The sequence below is a fragment of the Cynocephalus volans genome, chromosome 15 (assembly GCF_027409185.1).
Source record: "Cynocephalus volans isolate mCynVol1 chromosome 15, mCynVol1.pri, whole genome shotgun sequence".
In the NCBI taxonomy this organism is placed as follows: domain Eukaryota; kingdom Metazoa; phylum Chordata; class Mammalia; order Dermoptera; family Cynocephalidae; genus Cynocephalus; species Cynocephalus volans.
This window is the reverse complement of record NC_084474.1, coordinates 47,594,547-47,612,340: the sequence shown is the minus strand read 5'-3', so window position 1 is coordinate 47,612,340 and position 17,794 is coordinate 47,594,547. Positions and strand designations below refer to the sequence as shown.

The 17,794-nt window shown below is 36.4% G+C and overlaps 1 non-coding gene across 1 annotated transcript; it reads left to right on the top strand.

The window, feature by feature from the left end:
- Positions 1-2,616: 2,616 nt before the first annotated feature.
- LOC134364281 (U6 spliceosomal RNA) lies at positions 2,617-2,723 on the top strand. Its single transcript, XR_010021823.1, has one exon. It is a non-coding gene; the product is annotated as a U6 spliceosomal RNA (small nuclear RNA).
- The last annotated feature ends 15,071 nt before the right edge of the window (positions 2,724-17,794 follow it).

Genomic DNA, 17,794 nt, shown 5'->3' with positions numbered 1-17,794 from the left:
ATTTAAATATTGAGATGATTATTTCCATTTTTACAGTGGCTTTTTGTTGTTCACAAAAATAATTCTTGAGTAATGTATTATTACGTTCTCACCCTAACTCTCAGATTTGGGCATTACTATCCCATTTTAGTGTTAAAGTAACTGAGGCCTAGGGAGGTTGAAGTCAATGATTCCATAATTAAGATATTCTACATACAGGTTCATATTTTAGTATTCATGAGTTAAAACTACACAGCATTCTGTCAATCGTGGTTTTTTTCATTTATTCATTCATCCATTCGTTCAACAAACCCATATAGCATGAATGACGTTAATAGAGTCAAACTTTATAGTGAGGCTTTCAAATGGTTGTGATTATATCAGGTGAATTCTCGTAGTGTTTTATATGTGACCAATTCTGAGCATAAATATAAAGAGAATTAATAGTAATTACCTCATTAAATAGTTTAGAAATAGAATTTTCATAGCTAGAGCCAAGGAAATGTCATACTAGGGCAGATAAACATCCCAGCACCACCCACAAATATTCTTTCTTTCGGCTTATTCAATAAGCACTGATAGGCTCTCCAGTGTCTGATGCTGGTGATAGATCCTCATATAAGATTGATCTGGCGCCTGTCTATAAGGAATTTGTTAGAGACTAGTGTAAAAGACACGTATGCAAGAAAACTAGGATATACGCAATGCAGCTCCTACAATAAGGCCTCAGATGTCAGACGTGGAAGCAACCAACTGCCTAAGCAATAGGAGACCCTTCACAGAGGGGTGACACCTAAAGTGATTAAGGTGCGGAGTGCGTGATTAAGAGTTTTGCACACTAAGAAATTTGGGGAGGGCCGTCAAGCATAGCAAGGAGAATGTTTAAAGTTGCAAAGACATGGAGGAGCCTGGTATTTGAGGCAGGGTGAGAAGTCTGGTTGGACCAAAGGTGTTGGAAGGATTCTGGGAGATAAAGCTGGACAGATCACCTAAAGGCCATGTACTATGATGTGAAATTTGGGTGGTCCTAGGCAAAACAGAGAGCCACGGAAGAATTAAAACAAAGGGGTGTCATGCTCAGATGTATTGCTTCAGAACTATAACCTGGTGCCAGAATGAAGGCAAAGGAGAAGAGATTAACAAGGAGAAGATAACAATAAGGAGGCAGATGGAAATATGGGTGAAGAGCTTGAGAAACTACTCTGGAGATATGGCTTTGGGAGTCATGGTTGAATAAATAAAGATTCTCATTATTTGCTATGATCATGTTCTAAAAATTCATTGCAAGCACCAAACTGGCAAATTCTGACATTGCTCCTAGGGGAAATACATGGTTAGGTTCCTGTGAGCCTCTCATCACACATTTTTATCAACTGATCAATACATAAATTTGTCTGATGTGTGTTTCTGTATAAAGACACCTTATTTAATATATATGAGCACCTAAATGACTCATGTTAATGAGTTGACTCATTAACACTGAAAGGCCAAAAGCAGTATAAGTCATGCCTGAGCAAAGTTTATCCAACACAAGTATTTTCTCTGTAAGGCACCTCATAGCCTTCTTGTAGGAACACTAGACAGCATTTCAGTACTATGCTTGTCGGCCATTTTAAACAGCAAAATCACCAACAAAAAAGCATAAAAATGCAAAAAATATGGTGTTAAATAGACTGTGAAAAGGACCTTTGCATACAATATGAGAGCTGCAATGTAGAGATGTACGCGAAAACCTAGAAGACAGGAAGGAAGAGGAGACGGCAAGTGAGCAGGTGCAGACAGAGAGATGGGGAAGAGACCAGAGTCTTAGGGACCAAGGAAGCAGAAAAACTTGAGAAGTGTGATGTGTTCAATAACGTACAATGCTACAAAATGTTCAATGAGGCTAGAAAGTAGGGTTTGGATGTGTCTGTTCTACCATGGTCACCTTAGCAGGGAGGGGTGTCATTTGTGTGGACAGTGGCAACAGAGGTAACTGGATCCCTCCTACATACTGGTTACAGAAAGAATGATGGTATGGTTTAAATGTGTCCCCCAAAGTTGATGTGTTGGAAACTTAATCCCCAATGCAACAGTGTTGAGAGAGGGAACCTTTAAGAAGTGATTAGGTTTGGGGGCTCTTCTCTCATGAATGGATTCGTGCTATTATTGCAGGAGTGGGTTAGTTATTGCAGCGTAAGTTCCTGATTAAAGGATAAGTTTGACCTCCTTTTCACCCTCTTTCTTGACTTTCCACCTTCTGCGATGTTATGACACACCAAGAAGGCCCTCACCAGATGCAGCCCTTTGACCTCGGAATTCCCAGCCTTCAGAATGTTGTGCCAAATAAATATCTGTTCACTATAAGTCACTCAGTCTCAGGTATTCTGTTAAAGCAGCACAAAGCAGACAAAGACCAGTGATCAGACATTATCTGTTCTCTTAAGAGACTTTTTGACTCTGAAGAAACTAGGCAGGCATAAAGAGTTATTCACTTATTTAATGAATATTTTTGAATATCACTATGTACCAGATATTATATAATCCCCGGGAACAAAATAATATACCCAGCAGGCAAAAATTCTTGCCCACATGGAGCCCCCATTCTACTGCGGGAGTTCTTCAATGGATAAACAAATAGATAAGAATATAATGTCAGTGCTTGCTTCAGCAGCACATATACTAAAATTGGAACAATACAGAGAAGATTAGCATGACCCCCGTGCAAAGATGACATGCAAATTTGTGAAGTATTCCATAATTTTTTTTTAAAAAAGTAATAATGTCAAATGTTGAAAGTACTATGAGGAACAAGAGATGTTGATGGAAGTTGCTAGTTTTGCCAAGATGGTCAGGGATAAAATTTTGATAGAAACCTAAAGGAAAGAATGGCAGCAAATCATACATATAATTCAAAGGGGTGTCCCAGGCAGAGGCACAAGCCGTCCTGCCCGCAGGAGCTTGCTCCTTGTGTGCTAGAAAGAGCTACGATACCAGAGTGGCTGGAAGATGCAAGCAAGAAGGAAGGGGGTAGGAGATGCAGTCAAGTGACTGTAACTATAGCAATCCACAGTAGTTTATGGAAAAGATGCCACAAGAGTTGAGGGAAAAAAGGAATCACTGAGAGCTGGCATAGTTAGGAAGGTTTTAGAGAACACATCAGACTTAAGCCAAGATTTATGAGAGAATTAAGTTACGTGCAAAGGAGCAAAAGAGTAAACGATTGTGTGTGTGGTGGGGTGGAGGGGGATGTCATGAAGAAAAAAAAAGCAGATATGAAAATGCACATAGAGCCAATCTAGCTGGCAGAGGACATCAGCACACAGGTGACAGGGAGGAAACTTAATAGGTTAGGGAGTTTCAATACAGGAGCTCTTGAAAGCCAAGCTAATGGGCAGCCACGGGTGTTCCTTAGCAGTTCCGTGTTAGATAACAAGATGCTTTAGAAAGTTGAAGATGGCAGTGGCATGTGCCTAGGTTGAATGCAAGAGAAGGTATTCAGAGGCCAGGAGACACATTAAGAGAGAGTTGCAGTAGCCCAGTTGATGAGCTGATACCGTCCATGACTAAGGTCCTTGCCACTGGAGTGGAAAAAACAGCAGCAAACATTTGGAAAGGACAATGGCCACCATCCAGAGACTTGGCAATGGGAAGGATGACTTAGAGGGTGATGGCACCACTGAGAGAAACCAGAAAGATTTCAGGGGAAGAACAGGTGTAGGGAGTAAGTGAGAAGAGTGGTTAGTAATTTGAGAAGCTTGCAGGACATCAAGATGAAAATGCCCTGCAGACGGCTGAAGATACAGGATGAAAATTCAGGAGTAAATGAGGGATTGGTAAAGTACCGAATTTCAGAATGTGACCGTATTTGGTGGAAGGAGAAAGAAAAAGAAAACCAAAGGAGCAATTGCAAAGTAGTCTCAGAGTTTCCCAAAATTAAGCTAAGTTCATTTTAGAAAAGAGCACTTTGGGAAAAGAGGTGGCCCCACATTCCTCCAGAATAGGTGAAAGTAATGGATTTCTTAAGAAGAAAGTTTCTAAACATCAACAGAAGAATTGCAAGCTTTCAGCTCCGCCTCCCCATGGATACAGGGAGAATTTTGCATTGCTCTTACACAGCTTTATTTAGGACTGGAGGGGAGCCAACTGTCTATTGTTCAAGTTCACATTTTAGCTGATGATGGAAATTCACACATTCTGTATGAGGCCATCCTGAGGAGCAGTCCTCAGTGTGGGACTTTGGCAAAAATACTACATTCTAGGACAAACATGCTTTCCAGAGAAGCAAAGATTTTCAAAAACAAACAAACAAATCAGCCAGCCAGAAAATGGATCTTTGTTTTAAGTGTTTACCACAGGGAAGATATCTGCTGAACAGTTGAAGGGTAGTGATAAGCATCATCTCCTCCATTAATTATTTTGTTAGATTAAAAGAGAAAAACCACCACATTGTTCTGGCATTTTCTTGTAATGATAGTGAGATGCCCACCTTGCTCCCCACAAGCTATAATTTCTTTTAAAACTCAGGATCTTGAAAAAAAAAAAAAATCCCTAGTATTCATCAAAGTGTATTTAAAAAGTCTTGAGTCCAACATGAATCTGAGAAGTTAAATGTAACAGCTATGTGACCTTTGACATGTACTCACCGTCACTTAGCTTTATGAAGTGAGAAGCCTGTCATTAACTCCAGGGTTGGCAAAGATAAAACAAAATGTTGCACATTGTTGTCTCCACACAATAACCGTCCCTAGCCATCCAATCTAAAGTAGACAGCCAGCCACTTTGTATCAATCAATCTCCAAGTCTTTGTGTAGCATTTATTACTATCTGATGTGTTTGCCAACTTATCTGTTTAACATCTGTCTCATCTGAGCAGGTCATAAGCTGCATGAGAACAATGACATTACTTTGTTCATGACTCTATCCCGAGTACCTTTAACAGTGTTTGTCACACAGTAAGTGCTCAATAGATATTCACTGAATAAAGGAAAATGAGTTGCTCATTAAATGCTAGCTCTGTTCTTTCCCCTCCATCCCAAACTCACAAGGCTAGTATATATTTCACCTATCTGGAAATAGATCTAGCCTTTCTAATAGGGTCCTTACATAACTAGAAGACACAGAATACGGATATATAAATTATTGCTCCTGCAGTCAACATGGAACTTATTCTATTACGTTTACATTTTGTATATTCAAAGTTGCTACAGCAACTTCTCCTTTATCTATATTAAATGAGATAATACATACTCCCAACATAATGTTGGCCCATAAAATAGGTGCTTAAACATGTTAATTTTCTTTCCTTCCCATTGTATGTACTTCTTCTGCTCATAATGTATTTTGGATTAGAAAACAGAAGTGTATAAGAAAAACAGTGAGAGGAATCTCACAAACTCTGATTCCCACAAAAAATAAGTCAGAAAAGGAACAAGAACATTCCAGTTGTCTTCAGGATTGCTGCCTGATTTCATTAAGCATGACCTAATTTCTTTTAGTTCCTGGAAAACTGCTATTGTCCTAGTACTTCTAATGTGCTTTTAGTTCTTTCTAAGAAAAGCTTTACACAATCCCGCCATAGATTTTTTTAAGTAAATCTTTGAGATGACAGCTCAAAGGGTATTGAATTCAAAATACTCTAATCTTTTCCTGAACTCTGTTTTGTGGAGGGGGAAAAGAAGCTTTAATAGGCTCCCAATTCAATGTATAAAATTTCCCAGCACTTGATTCTGTGAGGATATTTTTACTAAAACTCACTAGCTTTTTAAATATTATATTTGTGCTAATTTTCATCTAACACACTGAACTATCAGTCAGTCTAAATAAGATTTAAAATAGGGCTCCATTTTCTTTGCATGCAACTACTCCTAATTGCATGGAACAAGTTTATGCTGCCTTTGTCCAATTAAGATGAAAGGTAGAAAAGATAATTAAAAATAAATCAAAACAATCAAATGCCACATTTGTAATTTCACTTTACATGGTGTTTGGGATTCAGTTTTGCTTTGTTTTGTTTTTAAATCAGGCTTAGAAGTTATACAGTTAAAGGAATAGCTTTGCAGATTGAGAAATGTTATACAGATTCCTCTGGAGAAGAGTCTGACTGTATCCTAGAGAATGAGATCTTGAGCAGTGAGATAAGAGGAAACTGGCTTGTATCATCAGCTCCTAGTCTAAGTACAGTAGCTGAAATTGTTTCCTCATCTGCAAACTGAGTTATTCACATAATCAAAAATTCTCTCTACTGTCTACATGCTATGAGTCTACATAAAGATTTTTTAAATTAGCCTCAATTTGAATGATAATTTTGACCTGCAGCAATTCTAAGTAATTGCTACTTTGGGTCATTTCATTACTGGGAAATGTAGTTTCAAACATTCAGATCATTAAAAAATTTTGGAGCACTACCAGAGCGTTTCCTTTAAACAAAGTTAATTCTGCTCTTCTATTAAGGAATAATTAGAGACTGAGAGGCCTGATAATTCACTTATTACTTAACCATTATCAATCATTTCATGTGCTGGTTTGGGGCTTTACATTTCTGCTTATTAAAATTATTTTTCCATTTCAATAAAATTCCTTCATAAATATTTTTAATGATGATTTAAAGTCTTTATGGACTTTACTTCTTCTAAGTCTGAGTATTTAGAATGATTCTTTCTTTTTCATTGCATAAAAAAATACTGAAAAGATCATCTAGCCCACAAATTTTTATTTACATTTCCATATATTTTTTATATGAAGATATGCTTGAGGGACAGTTTCAAAATCTTACATAAAAATTTTTTCTCTGCTTCTCTGTGGAACTAAAAGCATTAGTAACATACTAGGAATGGAAAAATGATGGCATGGATTACAAATAGATTCCTCTAGTATGAAAACTATTCAGAGGTGGAACCATTACACAGACATGTTTGTGACTTGGTCTTGTGCTCTATGCAGATGCTCAGAGGACATAACCGTGTTCAACCCTTGTCAGTTCTATTCTCCCCTGGACTTCTGGAGATGACAAAATGAATAAGTCTTGGTTCAAAAAATCATGTTTTTGAATGAACCCTGTTCTGAACAAATTTGTTGACAAAAAGCTGTATTGGAATTCTACAGCTACGTGAAAATATTTTTTGGATATAACATTTTATATAAAAATAAAGGTTCAAGGCAAAATATACAGAGGACTAGAATACTTTTTGTAAGTAGTTAAATATGTATGTTCTTATTACATAATTAATATTCAGAAAGAATCTGATGATACTTATCACAAAACAATTGCAGAAATTAATGCCTATATTCTGAAAAAGACTTTTTACATAATCCCTAATTATTAAGAAACGTATACTGGAAATCTATACGAAGAAAGATATCATAAGCCGGACACCCAGAAGATCCAGAAGCTACCAACACATAGTCTAATATCTCCCGTTCAATAGATAAGCCTTTTAGGATTTTGCTTTGCACTATTTCTGAAAATGTGTGATCATCAATAATATCAACAATCATTTCAAAAAATAAAATGTCAGAACTCATATTTTGTTATCTTCTCTTCCTGAACCCTACCCAATTCTATTGAAATGACCATTCATTTTTTTAAACCAAAAGTTTTTTTCTGGTAATAAAAGTAATACACTCACATTTAAAATTTTGTAAAACAAAGAGATGTATAAAGAAAAAGACAATGGGTCAGCCATAATCACACTGTGCAGAGATACTCCTACAAACTTTGTCTCATAATTACTTCTTGTCTTTTTTCTACAGGTGTCTTCTTTTACTATTCATGTGTCAGCATATCTTCTGATTTCTTTCCTATCTATTCTTTTCTGAATATTTGTAATCACACTGTATATATACTTTTGTGTGCTGCATTTTGCTCAGCATTACTGATTATTAAAAGCATTTTCATGTCATTAAAGTACTCTTCATTTTTAATTACTATATTAATATTCTATTGTGCAATTGTACCATAATTTACTTCCTCTAATACAGGATATTTAAGATTTTATTTTTCACTGCATATGTAATGCTGTGGTAAACATTCTTGCTTTCAATGTTTTTTTTTTTTGCATTTCTTATTATTTCTTAATGATAGATTTCTATAAGTGGAATTAATGGTCACAAGGTATAAATGTTTTAAGGCTTCTCAAACAAGCTGTGCTATCTACCAATTTACATGATGAAACTATAATGGAAATATTGATTATTAGGTTTATACTGAAAATTAAAATATTAAACATCAATAGATATCATTTATTAGTTTACACGTTAAGGAATCCCAAGATGTGCAATTCATAGAAAATTTCAAATATTCTTTGAGTTTTCAACCCAGTAAAATGCCTCATGAGTGACAGCTTTCATTTTACTAGTAGATTTACACGCCCAAGTTTGGACTAGGTTGGTATAACAAAGTTCCTTGTAAAAATAGAAAAAACAAAGGACAAAATCTTGTTTATTTCTCATCTTTAAGCTATTGTATTTTTATGAAGGTGTGTTTATTGTTCTGAGAAAGACATATATTGAATGTATTCAATATTAAATCAATCATTTTAAGGGCTTTTTAAAAAAACTGGTTTTCTCGTGTTTCTCCTCAAGCAGCAGTGAGTGGAACACAAAGAAGAATGAAAGAAAAATGCACTTCCATGGGAAAGTGGCAGCTAAGCGAGACAGTGGTGTTGGAAATCTGAATTGTCTGGATATTGATTCAAGTACTAACACAATTTTACACAAAAAGATGCATCCTTATCCATTCAAAGAAATTAAATCGCTAAAAACTTAGTCCCCAAAGAAATACCCTTTTAAACTTAAATATGGCATATTTTAGATTTGCTCATCTTCCCATACTATGAAGTTTTAGCTCATAATTATAAAATTTCACACTTCATTCTTCAATAATCGACAGTATTGCACATTGCTTAGGTGGATAGGAATCCGAAGTTGAATCCGTTCAAATCCCAACTTCACCATTTACCAGTTGGGCAGCACAGGGCAAGCCACTCACTTGCTCTGAGCCTAATCAGTCTTGTCTTCTTTAAAATAAAGATAATAGTGGCATCTACCTCTTAGGATTATGGTGAAGGTGCTTGTAAGGTGCTTGGACCACTTGGTTTATATGGCTCGTGGTGTTCACTGTCAGCAATCATCATCGATGCCACCAGACATTACCAACTGCGGGATCCCAGGAATACACAATTGTCATGTATACAGAACCTGAATGTACAAAGATTAAGATATATGAAGACATGGTGTCACATGTATTAGGTGCTAAGTGAATATTATAGTTAAGAGAAATTACAAGACTGCCATTGAGAGAGCAATTATTGAAGAATAGATAGTATTCTATGGTGGCCTCCTCACAGAAAAGGGGGACTTAAGCAAAGCAGGACTTGGAAGAAAAGAGAAGACTTGGCACTAAAGTGAAGAACATTTTAGGCAAAAGAAATGTTGAGAAATATTTGATATACTCTGGGAACAATGAGTTGGCCAATTGTGCTATCATAAAAATGATTCATCTAAAAAGGAACCAGAAAGTGAAGGTCCTTAAGTAGTTAACCACTTGGGAATTTGATTGGAAGTAAGTATCTATGAACCACTGAATGTTCTGAGAGGAAGGACAAATGAGAATAAAATGTGAAGGAGATCGGTACATCACTAATTTTCAAAGATGATTTAGCTGAGAGTTATTAGAGATTAAAAAAAAAATAAAAACAAATTATGAGACTATTGAAATATTCCAGAAAACCAATTCTGGAATATTTCATTCTGATAAGGATCTGGTAATTCATACTTTTCCTCCCTGGTAATTCTTTTCTCTTCGTAAATTATAATTTAGAACAAGTCCCTAGTCTATTGAATTTGGTTTAAAATTTAATGTGTTTTATTGAGAGTAGAGCTCTAAAAACTTTGCTGAACTTCTCTCTCAAACCTATAGCCCTTATTCAATCAAGAGAGAATAAGAATTTAAGAGACTTGATATACAAAATTTGAGAATTCAGGTATCCAACAAAATCTTATTTGTGGTTCAGTGGCTATCAGCACAAATATCATGAGTACAAAGTTAGAGCAGTGATTCCTAGCTTGTACCAATTAGTTTTTGTTGTTGTTGTTATTTTGGATAAACAGAGAGTTGACTATTTGGTTAGCAGATGACCCACAGTGCTAAGATCATGGAGGTTGATTATGAATTTTCAAATGCTCTTGTGAAACTTTAAAAGTGGCTCATGATATTAAAACACAACAAATTGAGAGATACTTCTAGGATAGACCATAAAACATTCATCTTTGGAAATCTCAAAGAGACAATTAGCAATCAACTGTCTTTTTCTAATACAGAAGATTTGGATGTTTGTTAGATATGATCTTTTAAAACAACTCTGAAAATAAACATTGGCCAATGTATCTAAATTTTTTTTTAAAAAAATCAGGATAATTATGGACATAACAAAATTAACTAAAATATATACAATATGCCGTGCTTATTTTTATAGGCTTTTGTTTAATGGAATTTTTTGTGTGTGTGAATAATGTGAAATTTTTTTTCCCTGAAAAGTCTATTCACTTAAGAGTAAGGACATTGGCATAAAAGAGATAAAGAGACGTGTCTATTTTTCAAGCCAAAAAGAAGTCTTGTAGGAATAATTCATTCTGCAAATGTATTGGAAGGCTATTTTTAAATCCTTCTGTTATTGTGATTGTGTGATATTATGAAACTTTGCTATTGAATTACTATTGACCCTGGAAAGTCTCTCCAAGTCACTGAACCTCAGTTTCCTAATCTATAAAAGAAGGTAAAAACAGCAGGACAGTGATGAGGGCACATTCCATTAAATGCTTAAGACGCTTTTTGCAAAATATAAAATGTTGATAATCACTTCTCTAGCAAGAGTTCACTTGCCATGAAATTACGCAGCTTGCTCAGATCTTTAGATACCGCTTGGGCCAAGTGGCATTCTCTTACCTGTATGCATTTTGTGCTGAACAGCATCCTCCTTCAACTAGCAGGGTCTGAAATCAAATGAGCGATCAATTACCGTGACACTTCTCTTCTAAGGTGAGCCCATACTGGCAAGGATAATAAGAGTCCCAATTAAGCTAAAACTCCCTGAGGATTTATTTATGTTTTACTACTATGGAAGATTCTGAGAGGGCGATGGATGCTAACCATTGATTAAGTCTGAAGGACTCTTCATTTTCAATTCCTTTCTTCCAGTGATGCTCTCTGATACTCCCTAAACAGTAGAAACCAACACCAAGCCCCCAGAGTTTCCTTTTGATGAAAGCCGTGATAGTCCAACCTTGCTCTACATGTTCAGTCTGCCATTTGCTAACATATTACATGACCAGCTGAGCCACCGAGCTAGAATAAACAGAATGCACTTTAGCATACAGGGATATTTTGCAAAAGATATATTCTCAAGTCTTGGAAACTTAACTGTGTGTTACCATATTGTCTTCCTTATGCTCCTTCTGTTTCTTAATTTCACACATCACTCCTTTCTTTGAAGAAATTTTCCCCCAATGTGTTAAGAAACTGAGTCATGTCCTAAATTCTGTGTAAAAACTCAGGAGGGTGGGAGGGGGTTTAGATCTGCAGAAAGTGATCTTGTTTTCTCTTAATAAGTTAATCAGCTTGGTCATTTCATATATGAGTTAATGCAGAAAGTGCTTTAAAAACTCCAGCGCCATACAAATATGCATTATTCCAGGATTCTGTTTCAGTCGTGTGCTACAAATGGGTTATATGCCAGTCCTTTTGTACTCACCAGGCTCATTTTAGGTGAAGTGGTTTCCCTGAAGTTCTAAAGCTGAAAGCATTTCAGCTTTAACAGATCACTTTATGCTTTAGTAGTAAAGAGGTCCTCGTATGCGGGGAGATGACCCTTATGAACCCTGCTCAACTGCAGCAACTAGGGATGGCCCCTAATCAGCTGGTCACAAAATCAAAATATATCTCTCTAGATGTTAAAATATATTTGTTTATTCTAAACCAGTGGCTCAGCTAGTCACATGGCATGCTGGCCTCTCAGGCTGATATTCTCTCTCACTAAAACCAGTTTGGTTTTTCTCTTTAAAGAATGGAGTCTCGCCAATCGCAGAAATAGAAAACTGAGTTATAACTAAAAACTGTTATTGAAGGTGGTAATTTTTTTCACCTTCATAATTCTGTGTTTCTCAGCTACATTCTGGGCTGTCCTGACATATGTTAATCAATGCATTTGTTACCACACAGCTTGCCTATTGCATTTCTCTGGTGGCTGGCTTATCATCATCTATAATTATTTCAACTCCAATTAATTCTGAACTTCTTTGCAAGGTTATTTACTTGCTTTAAGCAATAAGACAACATGCCACCTCTTTGATTCCTCAGCATCTGGTCAACTGCAAATTGAATTCAGTGCCCTCTTCTTTGCCTGAGTAGTCCATTTCAGTGATCTTTGTCATTAGATCACTGATATTAGTGGTCATTGGCCTGTCTGGTGAGGAAAAAAACACTGTAGTGAGACAAATACTCTCCTTGAGACATTCATAAAGACTGGAACTAAAACAAGAGGCAAACACTAAAAGCCAATGAGGGGAACAGATGAAAAGATGAAAAAAGGTTGTGGAGGTGTGTTTATCCACAAAAAGAGAATCCGACAGTCTTGGTTTGAAACCCAGCTTAGGAAAGAAGAGAAAGCTATCATGTCCCTGATATTGTTTTAGGTGCTCTTTTATTATTAGGTTCTTTCACCATGATGACAATTATTGCAAGGTAAAAATTATTAGCTCTCTGTACAGATAGGCCAAAAGAGCCTCAAGAAGATAAATAAGTATTTGCTCAAAGACCTAGAGGTATAAAAGCCAGAGAATCAGAATCAAGGAGAAACAAGCCCCCAAATCCAACTCCTAAAACAAAAGTGTTAACTGATAGGCTGAATAATACATAGAGGTGGATCTAGATAAACCTAGAGTGCTCTTCTCTCTCTTTGGAAAGCCAGATAGTAAATATTGTCTGCTTTGCAGCTCGTCCAGTCTGTCTCAACTCTTCAACTCTGTCCTTGCAGTGTGAAAGCAACCATGTATGACAACACATGGGCATAGCCATGTTGCTAGAAAACCTGATTTACAGAAACAGGATGTGGCTCTCAGGCAGCAGTCTGAAGACCCCATGATCTAGACTGTTGTTTCCAAACACAGGTGATACCATCCCCCTAGGGGCTGTTTAGAACTGAAGGGGGGGCTTTTTATCACAGTCATGGGAGATCAGAAAGAGCACTTACTGGATTCTGGCCAGGAATGCAAAATATCCTGCAAAGATCCCGGGGCAGTCTCATCTAAGCTAGAATTTTTCCACTTTAAATGACAACAGCTTTCCCATAAGAAATACTGGGTTAGGAAATGGTGGAAAACATATGAAGTAAAAATCAAAACCTTTATTCTCATTCCAACTCACAGGAATCAGCAATAGAACATGAAAAGAAGCAAGAGTTTCTGGAAAGAGAAAGGCCTTTGGAATGAGACCAATCTCCTCTGAACACGCTTTTCCTACCTAGTAGCTATGTGTTTTAAGTAAGCTCCCTGATGTCTCTGAGCCTTGGCTCCTGTCAATAAACAGGAAGTAATTATAACTCCCTTATCAAGTTTCTGTAAAGATTTAAAGAGAAAATACATGTGAAATGACTAGCATAGAGTAAGGATTGTCTAGGCCCCCACTGTCCAATAGAAATATAATGTGAGCCACATGTATAATTTTAAATCATCTAGTAGCCACACTAAAAAAACAAGGTAAAAAGAAACAGGTAAAATTAATTTTATATTGTATTTAACCCAATATATCAAAAATACTATCACTTCAACATTTAACCAATATAAAAAATTATAAATAATACATTTTACACTCTTTTCTTCTTTTTAAGTTTTGAAAATCAGTTGTGTATTTTATGCACTTTGTGCATTTCAATTTGGACCAGCCACATTTCAGGTGCTCAGCAGCCACATGTAGCTAGTGGCTACTCTAGTGGATGGCATAGGTGTAGTCCATGAGCAAAAATTAAGTCCTCCCACTCCTTTAGTTCCCAACAGGTCACGGACTCCTAGTCAGTGGAGGGAGTCCTTCCTGTCACCTGCCCTTTTCCCAAGACTACAGATGGAGAATAATCCCTTACTCCTGCAGAATGGGGTCTCCCAGCACCTCACAGGTTTCAGTAATGAATCACTTCCCAGACTGCACGACCCAGATTTAACTGAATGCAAAATTAAAATCACTGTACTTTCTTCCTATTAAAATCCCCTAATGTCCAAGAAACAAATACAGCCAGAAGGCCTGTATTTCGTGGTGCCTCTTTAGTAACCTCTGTGTTGGGCAATTTACTGAATAGCAGTGCAATAAATTCTGATTACCCAGGAGTATCCTATAACTTTAATATCCCAAGTCCAAATAAGGAAATACTTTTAAGAAGTCTAGCAGAAGGGTAGTCACAGAGTTGCACAATTGGTTGAAAATGATTAAACAAGCTCTGTTGGTGGCCCATCGATGTTTATGATTAATGTAGGTTTAATCACCAGCGTGCCATAAGAATTCAGCTCTTCTAATTTGCTTTTTTTCCCAACTGAAACAAATGAATTCCTTCCCTGTTAGCGTTTTGAATCTTGCCAGTCAAAGAAATTTATGAAAAGAATAGACATGTAGGGGTGCTATGTATCAAAATGTCTATATGTTATAAACTTATCCCCATTAAGCTCTTATGCCCCTATTCTTCATTTGGCATAAACAGCTCAAGAGCAAAAGATGGAAACCCAGAAGTTATCCCCCTCTTTCTTTCTCTAATTATTTTGAGCTAAATTCACTGAGAATAAATATGAATACATCTCCAGCTTTTAGGATTATGGAGGCGCCTAAAGCCTGCAGTGACTTTCATTAAAGCAGATGCTCTCGGCTGAGCGGCTTGACTCGGCAGGTTCCTAGCAGACTGATTGAAGCCGGCACCACTTGAAGAGAGGCAGGTCTTTGGGGGAACATCAGCAGTTCAGGAAAAATGCTGTTTGGTTTGATTCAGTTTTCCACCCTAGTGAAATCCTGCCTCCCCCGAAGACTTTATTTTTTTGTTTGTTTGTTTTCTAATAAAAGGCAGGACAAGGAAGGATAATTAAAAGGACGTCTGTCTAAAACTTGCATCTGCATATATAATAGTGGTTGTGCCAATTGATGCAACTGGGTCACACTTTACCAGCCTCCTAAGTCCTCGCCCTGCAACTATTGACTATCTCAGTCACACACGTGTGTGTGCGCACACCCACGTATCACATCACATATACCCGAACAATTATTGGTTAGAACATGTAAGAAACAAACATTTTTATAAACAAGGTACTTAGGGACAATTCCTAGAAATATTGATCTGACTAAAGGCAATCGAGGCTAATGAATTTCAGTCCATATGGCCTGCTAATGAGGGTCTTGTGAAGGCTGGAACACCCATTGATTAACCTGTTTAATACCTTAAAACCAGTGCCTCAACATGGATAATGCCCACCCCGCTGCCTCTCCAGAAGAATAATGTCATTGTTTGTTTTGCACATGCCAGGAGGAAGTCTCCGCTGATTCCCTAGATGACAAAGGTGAGCAAGGGCTTTCTCTCCCCCTCTTTGGCATCAAGAAAGCTGCCCCTCGAGATGATAGGGTCCTTCCCCCTTCCTGCAGGTAACTGTCAGTCAGGCGGGGTGTGAGGTATGATAATTCCATCTGTGCCATTCAGATTGTCAGCTGCATTGTTCTGCTCAGTGTGCTGTGGATTGTGAAAAACAACCAGGACTGATGATTTTAAGTAATTGCTCTGACAGAGACTGATTACTACAGTAACAACAGTCAGTTATAGTTAAGGAGTAGCCTTGGCATATGGTCTACATTTGATGTGGGAAGAAGAGTGGGGGAGAGGAAGGAAGAAGCTTTATAATTTTACAGATTGCTTTATGTTTTATAATGACTGAGTTTTCTTTTCCTTCACTTGATTTGGAAAATATCACCAACAGAAACCTAAAAAAAAAAAAATCTAAATATTGTTACAGATAAAGGAATTCAAAGAACATATTTAACTGCTATTGAGATAAACCATAAAATGATTAGGATTTGTAAGCCTGATAATTATTCATTGCCATACCATTTATTGTTCTGTGCATTGGGCTTTGGTTTCAACTTTGTGCATTCCATGATCACCTTTGTGAGACATTGGCTAGTCACTGATTGCATAAAACTATTGCATTCATTTTGAAATGTGAATCATTAACATTGGGTGGCTTACCTTCCAGCTAGTCTGATGTTTCATTCATGAAAAATACATTAACAAAACAAATCATTCAATTTATATATCTTTCATAAAATGCTGTACGTCTAATTTTAACATAGTAAAATAGAGATTTGTCTGTGATCACTTAATGAGAATAAAATAAAAAATAATAACAAATACATTTCACACACACAAAATAAACATTTGCCTTAAACTTGAAAACAGAGACAGACCTATTTAGTTATCTTTGCAGCAATGCGTAGAGAAACAAAGTACTGACAGTTTTCATTCTAGTTGGGTTTGTAATTTTTAGCTAGTACCATTCTTATTTTTAATTTTTTTTTATAATACCCAAGAAGTGGCCCATGAGATTATATGCAGGGCAATGAACTAGAAAGCTCCTTCAAGAATAATTGAAATGATAGTGATTTTTTAAAATAAATGGTAATATGCTCAATAAAATAATTCAATACTAGATAAATAGGAAAGTCTTTGGAATAAAAATTAGGGTAATAATTTAACACTGTGAAAGTAAGTATGATAAAGTACATCTGAAGGACATTAATTACTTATACGTATGTGAGCTATTGTTGAGCACATAATGGCTGATCCATTTGCCGGCATAGTCGCACTGCTCCCATTATTTTAACTCATTACTTTGTAAACCTTTTCTGTGCTACCTTGAGAATAAAAGGTGCTATTTTAAAACTACTCCTATTTAATACTAATTAGTGTTAAGCAAAATAATTTTTGCCAATTTTCAGTTAAACAAAGGAAAAGTGCTGGACTAAATAATATTTTCTAATGTGTTTGAGATTAGCTATATAGTATCCTAGAATTTCCAGTAGGGTTATAAATATCACCTTCATTTCCAAATGAGTAAGTGAGAAGGGCTGGGATTGGGCCACTTGCACCGTCAGGCTTTAGAAGCTATTCCCATGTGCTAAGAAGTCTGAGTCTAGGTAAGTTTAGAAAAATAGAGGGCCTTTTTCTTCTGTGATTTGGGTCATGACCTGCCAGTGAAGAAATGCAAGTCACATTGCAAGTTGACCTTTCAGCTATGGCAAATCATCCATTCTAAATAAAATTCTCTGCTGGGAAAACTGGCAATTATTCAGGAACACTATGGCAATGATTCTAAATAGCACAGTTACTTAGGACTTTGGATTACTAAAAACTGCTGTTCTCAAATTTGCTCATCGCCCTCCAAACACATCTATGCTTCTAAGAGCTGACTGCTTGTTGCATTTAGTTGAATAAGCAAATTGGCCATAATTAATTCAAATTAATTATCTTCCTCTATGACTCTGAAAAATTTTTAGCATTAATATAGTACTGAGATTTTTTTTTAATCGAATAGAAATTCACTCAATGAATTATAAACTAAACATATTCATACCAAGGATAACACTTCATGAACTTGCTGAGTCTAAAATCTGATATTTTGTTCCAGACATTAAAGCCAGTTGGGAGATTCCAATTTCATAGTTTATTTTTTAAATGGTGCAAAAAGAGTTAAAATTTTGAAAAGTAGTTCTAATATTTTATCAGAATTCACTCTTCACTTCCTATTTTCTGACACCTGG